Genomic DNA, 14072 nt, shown 5'->3' with positions numbered 1-14072 from the left:
GCTGCCTACCCTATTGAAAATAGCCTTCCAGTCTATCTTTAACATCCTCCTTTAATTTCTAACAGAACTTAGGCCTACTTGATATTTCGTTTGTTTGTTATCTCATCCACCCCAAGAAAAGCTTCCTATGACTAGGGACTTTATCTCTTTACCTCCATACCTCTAATACCTAGAACACTACATAGATACTTAATGATATTTCTTGAATTAATAAATGAGTGTAACTATTAGATCACATAATTTTATTTAAATCATTAAAATTTATTTGACATTGTCTATTGCATACTTATTATAAGCCAGGTACTGATTAGAATCCTTTTCAGAAGGAATTCATCATCTAGGGGGAGAATGGTTGATTAAATTGGACTCACTCAATCAGAATCTTTGAGGGTGGGGCCCAAGCATCTTTATTTTTAAAAGCTCTCTAATGACAGATGATCAATCAGATGTGGCACCTCTTGTGGAGATGTAGCTCTTTGTTCTCCTCTGTACTCTCACTGGTCCTTCATTCACGATATACGTGTTGATTTCAATCTCAAAATGTGCTATGACTGTTGGTTTACAAACTCTCTGGCCCTTTGGGGCTCTATCATCAATTAAGACTTGCCAGAATGGCTCAGGAACTTTCTTTATGGTATACTTTGAAAGGGAATACATGGACATGAAAAAACAGTAACCCATACAACCCACAAAAGACCTGTTCTCTTCATTCCAGGGCTCTGTCCTCCATATTGTGCTTTGTGCATGGGTCTCTGTTGATACAAGTGTCTCTCAGAACTGTGAGGCTGTAGGTATCATGGTGGAGGCATCCCTGAAACCCCATCCTATGTCTCAGTGCCCTTGAAAACATTGTTGCTAAGGAATCACTCAGTTTCACATCACGCAGGTCTCAAAATTGCTCAGGCAAAGGACCACATTTGGGGGTGTGAGGCTAAATTCTTGCCCTCAAAGATTTGCTTCCCACCTCACCCTCCGAGCACTCCAGCCTGGGATGGGATGTGTGTGTGCTTCCAGGCTAACAGATCCCCTTAGGTTAGGGTCAAATTGGAGCTGAGGTCTTTTCTTGAGAGATGGTGGTAATAAAAGCAACCTTTTGAGTTTGCTCAACGTGTGTTCCCCTTTGAAATCAGTGGACTGAATGCAAATGTTCAATTATTTTTTAAAAATTAGTTTTCTGTGGTTTCTGTGTTCCTGATATTAAATTATCATTAATTTAATGTACTGTTAAAATACCATCAACAGGGAATTGATTAAATAAGTTATGAAACATCTGTATAATGGATCACTATACAGCCATTAAAAGCAATGGCATACATGTCTAACATTCTGATACTGAAAAATATCCATCATATATTGCTAAATTAAAGAAAAACATTTTGAAAAACTTTATGTATCTATAACTCCAGTTGTTTAAAAGAAAATAGAAAAGGATATATGATCTTATAGAGAATGTCTGAAAGGTTATGCAACCAAATGCTAACAGAAATTTCAAAGGGCTATGGTGCTGAGGCAGGGGTAGAGGAGAAATGCTGAAGAGGAGAGAAGGGATTATATCTCATATTATAGCCTTTAGTAGTATCTGAATAATTTTTAAGTGAACATATATTGCCATGACAGTTTGAAAAGTTATATAAAACAAGTTTTAACTATTGAATTTGAAGTTAGCGTTACTTTGACCATACAAAACAAAAAAGGCTGCCAAGGCAAATTAAAAATACAGTAGTGTTTACAGGAAAACTGAGTAAATTTGAATAATTAAATTTTCAAGCATTACATAAATCCCTTCAATAGATATTTACTGAGTGCCTTCTTTGTGGCAGTTATTGTGCTGAGTTTTGGGGATGCTGGTGAAGAAAGCAACAGATGTGCCCTCAGTAACTTAGAATCTAACAGTAGTTCTTAGCAGGGTATGGAAATGTTGGGGAGAGGGAGGTATTTTTTGATCTTAAAATGTCGGAATTTGGGGTCCACATTGGCGCTAATTGCGCAAAGCCGTCATGTTCAATGTCCTGCAAACTGTGGCACAGTCACACACAGTGAAAAACTATCCTTCTAAAAATGCAATAGGACCTGCCATGAGAAATAACGGATCAAAACCAGTTTTCACATAAATATGCTAATTCCAAAGGAAGTTTAACAAGATAATAGTTTAGGTGAAACAGGTTATTTATTTTTCCCCCTGCATGGTTGGCCTTGTTTATAAGCATATAATCAGTTTTTTTTTTTTTTAAAGATTTTATTTTTTTTCTTTTTCTCCCCAAAGCCCCCAAGACATAGTTGTACATTCTTCGTTGTGGGTCCTTCTAGTTGTGCCATGTGGGACGCTGCCTCAGCGTGGTTTGATGAGCAGTGCCATGTCCGCGCCCAGGATTCGAACCAACGAAACACTGGGCCGCCTGCAGAGGAGCGCGTGGACTTAACCACTCGGCCACGGGGCCAGCCCCAGCATATAATCAGTTTTAAACGAAAGAAAAAACTGTCTCTAGACATACCTATCAAATGGTCCATTCCTAAAGCATTTGAAAGGCTCGAGTAGGAATAAGGTGCTAATGGAATTGTCTTGGTCAAAATCCATTAATGCAAAGCCTAAACTCTGGCTACTGCACGCAGGACTCTTCTGATGTTTGTTTCACTATAGCTCCTCAGGATAATGACATTGTTTTGTGTTCGAGCTTATGTGTGTCTTGGCATGTGTGTTGTCCATAATCACATCTTGGCATTTCTCCTACTTACTCCTCACCTAAAAATAGGGTCATCATCTCACTGACTAAAAACTCCCAGGAAACAGATTTTCTGAGCTCAGGCAAACTGTGTCAAGGACTCTTAAATCTTCACTTTCCATTTGTTTCATCAGTCAAATCAAGAGGAGGAGATCTGAACAGACACAAATGCTAAAAATCGATTTTATTTACCATTATTGTTGAGAAATGATATTTATTAGTCTATTTTCCCTTCAAAATATTTGACTTTTGTTCTTTCTTTTCTAATTTGCTACCCTAGCCCTAAGTCTTGATCTAGACTATTGCAACAGATCCCCCCCCAACTACTTATTTTGAAAAATTTCCAACTACAGAAAAATTGAAAGAACAGTACAATGAAAATCCGTAAAATTTTCATCAAGACTCAACAGTTGCTAATATTTTGGCACATTTATTCTCCCTCCCTCCTTCTCTCTTTCTCTGCCTATTTCTCTCTCTCTCAATCTCTCTCTCTCTCTCTCTCTCAGAAGAGACACACACATAAACACTCACACTTCTCTTTCTGAACCATTTGAAATATGTGGCAGACATGAGACCACTTCCAATCTAACATATCAGCAAAGCATCTCCTCATTGTAAAAATATTTCATATATAATCATATTACCATTATTACACACAAAAAAGCTAGTAATATTCTATACCATCCAATATACTGTACCTATTCAAATTTTCTCAATTGTCCTCAAAATGTTTTTTATATATTTTTTTCTTCAATTCAGGATCGAATCAAGATTTGCTCATTGTATTTGGTGGTTATTATGTCTTTAGTCATTATTAATCTAAAATGCTACCTTCTTTTTTCTTTAATGACATTAACTTTTTTCTTTCTTTCTTTTTCAAAGAGTTCAGGCCAGATGCTTATAGGCTGTTCCACATTTTGGATTTGTCTAATTGCTTCTTCCTGATCAGAATCAGGTCAAACATTTTTAGCAAAATCTAGTGAGTAATATCATGTACTTCTTACTGTATCACATTAGGAGAACGAAAATATGAGGCTGTCTCACTATTGCTGAAACTAAGTTTGGTCACGTGGTTAAGGACCACCAGATTGCTTCACTCTAAAGCCACCTTTAGAATGGAACTTTGTAAATAACAAATCTGTGGGGTAGTTTTTGAGACAATGTGAATATCCTTTTTCCCAATAAACTTTCATCTCAATTTTTTTTTGGCATCTACAGACTATCCTTGCCTGAAACAATTATTTTATTGAGGGTTGGAAAATGATGATTTTCTAATTCTCTATTTCTTCTAGAATCATTAGCTGGTACCTTCTGTGCAGAAGAATTTTCCCTTTATTCTCTCTGTCTATGAGTATCATTATGGACTTCTGTTTTTTAATTTATCAAGATTTTATAATTCACTATTGTGCAGTAGACTTCTAATTGATCTGCAGGCCTTCCTCTAAACTCTGTCTCTCTCTCCCCCACTAATTCTCTCTCTTCTCTCTACTCCCACCACTTTGACAGTCATCTTATATATCATGGCCAATCTACATTTCTCTAAATACTGCTTTTCACATTTTACACTTGATGCAGATGCTTATATTCTTCTTCTATGCTCCTCACTGCTTGTAGGTTATGAGAAAATTTCTTATCCTCCCCTTTAAGGCCTTCCATAATCTGGCTTTTATTACATCCTTCTCTAGCATCCTAAGACCATAGACTTCTCTAACGTGAAGGAACATTAGATTGGTTCCTGTCCCATCCTCCCATCTCACAGGTGAGAAGACTGAGGCCCAGAGAATGAAGTCACTTGTCAGGGTCATGCGGTGTATTTGTGGCAGAGTCCAGATGAGAGTGCTAGTGTTCTGTCCCTTATATTACATATCTCCTCTCCTAAGAAAACCCTCTGCTGCAGCTAGAAGCTTCGGACACATCCCTATTCCAATAAGATTCCTATGGGTCTCTTCCTTTTTCCTGTCCTGCTTCCTGTTTCCTAGGAGTCTCTGAAGTCTGGATCTTCCTTCACGTCCAGGTCAAGGTCTATTTTCCCAGACCTCCTGTTGACAGTCTTGCCACTCACTTGGCCATCAGCCTCACAATCTGGCAGCATTACATAAATTTTCATGCTCCTTTAGTGCTTTATCATTATTTTTTAAGGTATATAAATAATTATATACCTTAAGGTATAGGAGTAATTCAAGCTAATTTTAAATAATTAAAACTATAGAGAAGAACAGCAAGTAAATGGAATATCTCCTTCTTTCTACTCTAAGCTTCAGGTAACCACTGATAATAAGTTGAATACATAACTTCTTATACATTTCTCCACACATATATAAGTAATATCCCCAGCTATATTCCTGATGTCTAGAATAGTAACTGATACATGTAAGTGAATGAATAGGTGCAAAAGCATTTAACTGCATATATATTGTTTTTAAAAGTAGACCATACGACACAGTGTTGTGTAATTTGCTTTACTTTTTTATGAATAAATGTCACCAACTAGACTGTAAGTCTCATGAGGGCAGTCCCAGCCATTGGTTTAGTCCTCTTGTATTCTTAGGATGTGGCACAAATTCCCTCCCTCATAAACTATTATTGAGGGTGATTGCAATTACGTGTGCCTGATGAATCTCTTCCTCTACTCTGAAGAGGCCTAAAGGTTCACAAAGACTCCTATTCCTCTAAAAAAGCATTATTAATCAGCTGACCAAGGATTCAGTGGCCAATTCTAGTGGCTAAAAATGAAAAGAAGACAAATTAGAAAAGAAAGTGATGAGAGGAGAAATAATGGAGGAGATATGCAGGACCCTGAAAAGGAGGCAATTGGCTGCTCTAAAGGGCGGGGTTCCTGTATGATTTCACTCATATGTGGAATATATACAAAGGCAGAGATAAGGAGAACAGATTGGTGGTTACCAGAGGGTAAAAAGGTGGGGGGAGGGCGAAAGGGGTAAAAGGGCACATATGTATGTTGATGGATAAAAACTAGACTGTTAATGGTGACCATGATGCAGTCTATACAGAAGCTGAAATATAATAACATAAACACGAAATTTACACAATGTTATAAACCAGTATGACTTCAATAAAATAATTTAAAAATAAATAACAAATAAAGAATGGGGTTTTCTATGCTGGAGCTGCCATCTTGAATGTGGCCTCTTTTGGAAAGTGCTAGCCAGACTACACAACATACAACCTTAACTCTAAAAGTCAATGATTTCATAAAAAGTTTCTTTCTGGCCATTGGGAGAACCAGAAGAAGCAACAGAATCAGTTAAAAAACTCTTCTGAAAAGACAAACTCCATAAAATCAAAAGAGTGAGGAAGAATGGCCATCCTCTGGAACTGCATCTCCTTCATCACTTCCTTTGTTCTTTCAAGCATATACCAGAACGTCACAAAAGCAGCCAAAGCTGTGTGCAATCTTTTACCATCAATTCCAGGTGAATATTGTAAGCATCAGAAAAATTTCCATTTACATAGTCAGGGAAGTATTTTCAGTTATTTAAATCTTTTCTAATTACTAACCAATTCCCTCCTTCCAGCCCTCTCAATTTAGTGCACAGAAAGCTGGTCCCTACAGAAAACAACTCCCCAGTGAAGACTGAGTTTCTATGGTTAGTTGCTGGAGCGCTGGATGTGAACAGAGCTGAAAAGTCACACTCCCTTAGCTAGAGGAAAGACATCAATAAATCAGGTTCCACTGCCAGGGTTCAATTCCTAGCACAAAATAAATGCTCAGTAAACAATGGGAAGAGCAGAAAAGAAAAGAGAAAAGGAATAAAGAGAGAATAAATTCAGTAAAATTGGCTTTTCGCAAATTGTCTGTGACCAGAAATTTAAATATGAAAGGAAGGAGGTTACTATAAAAATAATACTAGTGACTGAATATTGAGCAAGAGGGTACTATGTTGGGCTTGTTATTGCTAATCCTCTGAAGCGCTTTGCTGAGGTCAACTTTTACCATGAAAAAACTGAGGCACAGAGAGGTTAAAAGCTTCCAAAACAGCAGAGCTGGCATCAGAGCTCCTGTCTCTGTGATACTCAGACTGTCTTCTCCCCTACACTACGCTGCCCTCTTCTCCTACAAGACTGGCTGCCTCCAGGTCTGCAGTGACACTGGTTCTCTGGCAGCCACCTCTGCCAGGGTGCTGCTCAATCCACCCGCACAACCCCTGCCCCTGACACACACACACATCCTCTTCACCATGATATCACAAAAGGACGTCTTTTAACAGCAGCCTCGCTCCTAGTGCCTGTCACGTTCCCTTTCCAGCTCCACAAACAGCCCCCTTCAGGCATGTTGTCGCAGCCCTGATCTCTAGGGGCTACTCCCTTCAGCTCCAATCAGTCAGCGCAAGGGCCAGCCCCCTCAGCAGCTCCGCCACTTCGGCCATTGCCGAGAGCTCAACAATCCCCCTGAGCATCTTAATCAACGTCAAATTTTATATTCCTGTGGCCAAATTCAGTGCTCCCCGCCCAGCTCGCTTCTTGAACTGTGCTTCACTCTACACTGGGGCCAATTCCATGAAAGGCTGGCTGCAGGCACTGACCGGCCGGCTGCAGGCTCTGCCACATCTTGTCAGACTGACCAACATTAAGTCAATAAGTGCAGGGGCAGGGGAAGGAGAAGCAGCCTTGGAAGCTTCTCAAACCTGGACCTGGAACTGCCAAACTCCAGCCACTGCCCTGACAGTTGCCAGCATCAGAATAAAATAGACACCACTAGCCCTTGCCGTTCTTGGCACTGGGAGTTCCGTGGAACCCACACTTGTAATTCTGGATTCTTTAAAATCCCCTTCCTCTATCTTTTCTCTTTACTATTTAGTACTGTTTGTAGCTTCCTACTGCAGTTTTCTCTTTTGCCAAACACCTAGCCACCTGGAAAAGTTACCACATACACTGCCCTGCAGAGGTGGGGTCCCTTGATTCTCAGGACGCCAGTTCCGCTCTCCCCTCTCCTCTTTTGCCTCCCTCCTCCCCTCAGGGTCTTACCTCTGTGATCCTCTCTTGATCTCTCTGCAACTGCCTCTGGGACTACATTCCTTTTGCTTGCCCCTTCCTTACCTTTCCTCTGTGGCTGTCTCTATTCCCTCCTCCTGCTGCTGAACTCCCTGGCCTTTCTCCTACCCCCTCCCTCTGACCGATCTACCTCGACTTTCTTGCTACATCCTTTTTTTCTCTTCTCTGGTTGATTTCTCCTGCTCTGTTGGGAGGGCAGCCTGGGACTTAATGTGTTTACCACCTAACGCGGAGTTTCTGGAATTGCACTGCCCATTTGAAGCTCAAACTGACTTGCTGGTGAGAGCCCTATAATTATGCTAATAAAAAATAAAAAGTCTTCTCATTTCACCATTAATACAACTAAAACATCGGGTTAGCTGTCAAATACAGGCAAACCAGAGAAGCTTGCTCTCGAACGAAAACAACAAAACTATCTCTGCTTGTACGTTGAAATGCTGTCTTAGGTTGTCTTGTTTATATTTAATGCTCTGTGACCCTAAGTCACAGACAAGCCTTAAGGAAGGGTTTTTCTAGATCAGGTTCCCGGGGAATCTCCCTAGGATTTATAGGGCCTTGGAGCTGCTGTAAAACATTTTTTTTTTTAAAGCCGCTTGTTCCTGTCTAATGTAGAGTCCTGCTGTATATCAAGGAACTGATGGAATGTTCAACCTCCATTTTTATGTTGTTGTTGAGTCGTTAATGTTGAACTCACAGCCAACAGTACTGTAACTCATGCCTGAATGAAGCTTATCTAACACACGTGTTTTCTCTGTAAGACACACCACAGTCTTGTGCTTAGGAACAAGAGAGCACTTCAGCACTTCACAGGAGGGCATTTAAACAGCAAAATCACCAACGAAAAGCACAAAAAATGCAAAGCATATGGCACTAAATAGATTGCAAAAAGGACTCTTGTTTACAGTATGACAGTTGAAACAAGAAGGCAGAGTATTGCCCTGTTCAACCTCAGCTGGGGACACATGCCTTGGATAACTCAAAATTTTCACTGCTCTATGCCTGTCTGTGAGTGGTGGCCAAAGTGCCAGGAGTATTTTTTAAAAATTTAATCGGTTTATTTAAACAAACAAAAACGGTTCACCCATTTCTCCCACCCCTACTCCCTACCTCTTGCAACCACCAATTTACAAACTTTTGTTTTTTAGAGTCTACATATAAGAGAGATCATATGGTATTTGTGCTTCTCTGTCTGACTTATTTCACTTAGCATAATGCCCTTGAGGTCTATCCATGTTGCAAATGGCAAGATTTCACTCTTTCTTATGGCTGAATACTATTCTATTTTGTATGTATACGACAATTTCTTTATTCATTCATCCATCAATGGTGGACACTTAGGTTATTTCCATATCTTGGTTATGATAATAATGCTGTAATGAATGTGGGGTGCAATATGTTTTTGAAATAGTGTTTTCATTTTCTTCAGACAAATACCCAGAAGTAGAATTCCTGGATCATATGGTAGCCCTATTTTTAATTTTTTTGAGGAAACTCCATATTGTTTTCCCTGGAGGTTGCATGAATTTACACTCCACCAACAGTACACAAGGGTTCCTTTTTCTCCACATCTTTGCCAACACTTGTTATTTATTTTTGGTAACAGTCATTCTCACAGGTGTGAGGTGATCTCTCATTGTGGTTTGATTTGCACTTCCCTGATGAATGATGTTAGGCATCTTTTCATGTACCTGGTGGCCATCTTCTTCTTTGGAAAAATGTCTATTCAGATCTTCTGCCCATTTTTAAATCAGATTGTTTGTTTTTTTTTACTATTGAACTATACGAGTTTTTTTAAAATATATTTTGGTAATAACCCCTTATAAGATATATCATTTACAATTATTTTCTCCCATTCAGTAGGTTGCCTTTCCATTTTGTTGATGGTTTCTTTTGCTGTGCACACTTTTTAGTTTGATGTAATAGCACATATTTATTTTTGCTTTTGGTGTCAGATTAAAAAAATCATTGCCAAGATCTATCTCAAGGAGCTTACTGCTCATGTTTTCTTCTAGGAGTTTTATGTTTCAGGTCTTATGTTCAAGTCTTTAATCCATTTTGTGTTAATTTTTTGTGTACGGTGTAAGTTAGTGGGCAACTTTCATTCTTTTGCATGTGGCTAACCAATTTTCTCAACACCATTGATTGAAGAGACTATCCTTTCCTTACTGGATATTCTTTGCTTCTATACTCAAGTTCCTTCTTAACATTGGCAGCATAAGCTGAATGTTCTAGACTCCAAGTTTGACTCCACTTCTATCCCTTGTGCCTTTCATAGTACCAGTCAGTCAACGACAGCTTAACTTTGGGCATTTGGGTATATGCATAGCTCAAGGTTTATAGCACCTTTCTGGTAACCTCCATTTCTTACCCATCCTTTGCCAACAATGCATTCCCTCTTAAAAGGATGAGAACATCATTGCATTGATATAATTCTAGTATGTAACTCAGATACAAAATATGGGGTTGTAGAAGCACTTAAGGGAAAAATCACATTGGAGACGTGAAATGACTGATTGAGAATCATGAATATTATATTAGATAATAGATGATTACGTATGCAAACCACTCATTTGCAGAGAATGCATCAGTTCTAAATATTGCTTCTCTCAGTTATAATGAAAGAGTCAGGTAAACCAGGAAAAACATAGATGTGACTTTTTCAATGAGTAGGAGACAAAATAAATGTGCATAAAAGGCATAAATTACTAAGAAAAAGCATGTGTAATCGTACAATGTGTTTTTCTGTATAACATATGCAAAAGTATCTGTTGTATGTATCAAAATTCATTTTTTTCTTCTTTGCTGGCTTGTGCATGTCTGGCCATGTAAGTTTGCTTTCTGGAGCACTAATCCACCTAAGGATTAGTAAATGGGTGGGATTCTGAAAGCAAAAATCTTGTATTTGGCTTTCTGCCATCTAGGAATTCCAGGCTAATGTTGATCTTTATCAATTGCTGGGTGTAATAAAAACAATTAACTTTAATATTTCCTTAAAGAAAGTAAATTGTTCTGCAATTATCTATATGTGTGTATATGTATATTCACATGCATATATATATATATATATCTCCTAGGTATCAAAATATAAAGAAATTAAGATAATTCATTCTTTTATATTAGCACTTTTATGTTCCAAAAGGTGGCAAAATCCAGGGATAGGCATAGTTTCAAACATGTTTTGTGGATGTGGCTCTAGCTTTTGTCACTAATTAGCTTTGGAATTTTGTGCTTTAGTTTATTTATTAGACAAACAAACAAATACATATTGTGCAAGGGAGTCTATGAGGTCTCATCAGAGTTATGATTCTGTGATCCAATTATGTGGTTAAAAAATACATACATACTGTCAGATATTTAAGTCTGCAAAGAGCTATATACCTATTCTGCCTCCCTCCATTGTAAAAGTCATTCGTTTATTTACTCATTCAAACATTCATTCTAGAAGCATTTATTTAGGACTTACTATGTCTTAGGTCCTATGCCATGTCCCAAGGATGCCAAGATTATTTAGACACAGCCTCTGTTCTTGAGGAGCTTAGAGTCTACAAGAGGATCTCCTGCGTTATAGTATTTCATCTCAAAGGCCTAGCTGTAGAAAGTCAAAGTTTCTACGCAAAGAACTCAATACATATCCATACTACTAAGTGCTGATAATAATCGGTATTTCATTTTGGAGAATTGTTTCTCTTTTTCTCTTTCTTTCTTTCTTTTTTTTTTAGCCAGTGGGGGCATTGTAATAGAAGAGAAAGAATGTGGGTTTCTGTCCAGCAGATTCAGCTTTGGAATTTTGGCACTGCCTCTCATCCACTGTGTGATCCTGGGCAAGTTACCTGCTCCGAGACTCCATTTTCAAATCTAAGAGGTGATGATAGCAATATCTACTTCAAAAGAGTTGGAAAGTTATATTGAAGACTGAATAAGATGATGCATATAAAAACCTACTCAACGCATGGTGGCTGTTGCTGTTATTGTAGGAAGTTGGAAAATGGCTGTAATCTCTATTCAAGAGTTCTAGGACTGAGACATCTATGAGGATTCTATGAGCACTAGATATGAATCCATATTAGTTTGAACCATACAAAATAGCCAATATTTGAGTTGACGTACCAAAGTGGCAATTTCATATGGTTCAACCTAAGACCACCATTGATACCACTAAAAGGAAATTTCAATTTTGTACTTTTTAATGTGAATGGCATGTAAAATTTAAAAAATAATTTTGGGGGGATTATTTCTTGGTTAAAAAATGCTTAATGAGTAAAATTCATGTCATTTGCTTTTTAGATTAAGGAAGAAATGGTAAAATAAATCTGCCTAGTTCTTTTTTCCAGAGTAGTTTCAGAAGGTTCAAATTTTAGTTTGATATTGTGAAAATTTCAGCCTCAGGCAATGAGAGAAGGGACATTAAAATCCATATTTATTATTGACTATTAAAGAAAAAAGCAAATCTTTGACTATTTTAAGAGAAGGACTAAGATTGTTAACTAATGAGCTGAAACTCGTTCTGACTGTGACACATTACTAAGCAAAAGATTAGAGAAAATTAGCATAACAGAGAGAAAGAGAGAGACCCATTTTTTTTTTTTTTTTGGCTATAAATGTGGGAGAGACGGAGGATTGGGAGTGCGTAGGAGAAGTGTGAGAGGGTATGTGGGAGAAGAAGTGTTTAAAATGTTCAAAGGTAACTAAAACGAAGACAGGAAAATGTACGTTAGAGTACAGTTTTCCAAAACCAGCTATTCAAAGTACTTCTAGTGTTGTCATCAGCATCCTTTACTAGTAGCTTTTGAACTTCCATCTGTGCTGTCTCCTGGGCTGGGAATACACTGTCTTCTTGATAATCACATATCACACTACCACCTTTGCCTTGGGAAGCCCTATTCAAATCCTACTTCTTCTATGAAAGTCTTCCTAGTAAGTACAGAGCATTTATCTCCTCCATCCTCAACACTAAAACAAAGAAAAGTATTTCTATTTCTTTCAACTCCCTTCTTCTATGTGGTTTGTAAATGGTGTGTGTCTGTGTTTAGCAGTAAAGGGTGTGCTAAGAAACATATCTGTACATCTGACATGGCCTCAAGACCATCTAGTCTACATTTATTGAATGCCTACAATTTGCCAGAGGCTGTGACATGTACTGGAATCAATAAAAACAAGACTTGGTTTTGCCAACAGGGATATCACAGCATTACGCAGTCACCTCTGAAATGTAAAAATGCACTCATGCTATGAAGAACTCCACTCCATTGTTTCTGCAATTCTTTCCTCCTATGGGCTATTGGGAATCCTATAATTCTACCATTTGAGATTCATTGCTTCGGTTTTAAGCTTGTTATAGTATTAAAATCTTGATATAGTTGCAACAATACTTTGCCTTTTTCCTCACACTCAACCTCAGTGTGGACTGCTGCATCTGATTTCTTTCAAGAAATAGGCCTTCAGTGAGTGAGGACAGAAAGAGCATGAGGACACTAGAATCCTAGGTACACACTGAGTGTGAGGAGGGTGAGTTCACAGACCAAAAGTATAGAAAATGTGCCAGGGGTCAGCTTTCACCTGGCAGGAGCAATGTCACTGGGTTGAGGAGATGAGACTGTCACCAGAAGGCCAGTGCCTACTGCTTTTCGAGTTTGAGGCTTGCTCACAGAGCTGCAAACATTGAGAGCGCTGTGGCACTGCCAAAGAAGGCAGGACCACCTACTACCTACTTTGTGTCAGGGACCATGGTGGGTGTCCTATACACACTGGCACATTTAAGCCCCACAACAATCCTTTGAGGAAGGAGTCAGCTGTACTTGATAGATAAGAAGACAGTTCAAGGAGGCTAAGAACTTGTCTAAAGGTCTCACAGCTAGTTAGCAGTAGAAAAGGGTTCAAACCTCTCTTTGGTTCCAAAGCCACCATTTTTCCTTCTTTTCTCTCTTTGGGAAATAAAGTAATCTAGTCAACCTCAAAGGCCAAATTCTATTCCACGGGAAATAATTCTGAATGAAAGTCCACTTGAGGACCAACTTTTGATGCACCAGATAAACACAACTAGAATGTGAGAACAAATTTTATTTCCAAATTTTTCAAGAGTAGAAACAAATACTCTCAATAGGAACCTTTGAGATTTAATAAAAAATTCCATCCTTTGCAGGAATACTTTCTCCAAAGCCCCCTAAATCCCTGTGGATGGTCAGCTGGCCTCTGCTTGAGTAACTACAATGGAGCAAAACAAAACCCTATCACCCTACCCGCTGTACTTAGCACGGTGAACAGCGCAGTCAATGCTCAGTAACAGGAGAAAAAGGAGACTCAGTGAGGCTTGTTCAAGATCACTGAGGCATTATGTGATAG

The 14072-nt window shown here is 38.6% G+C and overlaps 1 protein-coding gene across 48 annotated transcripts in view; it reads right to left on the bottom strand.

Annotated features, from left to right (window-relative positions):
• Positions 1–14072, bottom strand: part of DLG2 (discs large MAGUK scaffold protein 2) — a 1822408-nt gene that overhangs the window by 309841 nt on the left and 1498495 nt on the right. The gene's annotated exons all lie outside the window — the stretch shown is intronic.

Source organism: Equus przewalskii, chromosome 6, assembly GCF_037783145.1.
Source record: "Equus przewalskii isolate Varuska chromosome 6, EquPr2, whole genome shotgun sequence".
Lineage (NCBI taxonomy): Eukaryota > Metazoa > Chordata > Mammalia > Perissodactyla > Equidae > Equus > Equus przewalskii.
The sequence above is the reverse complement of the archived record's forward strand: the minus strand, read 5'-3'. Positions and strand labels throughout refer to the sequence as shown.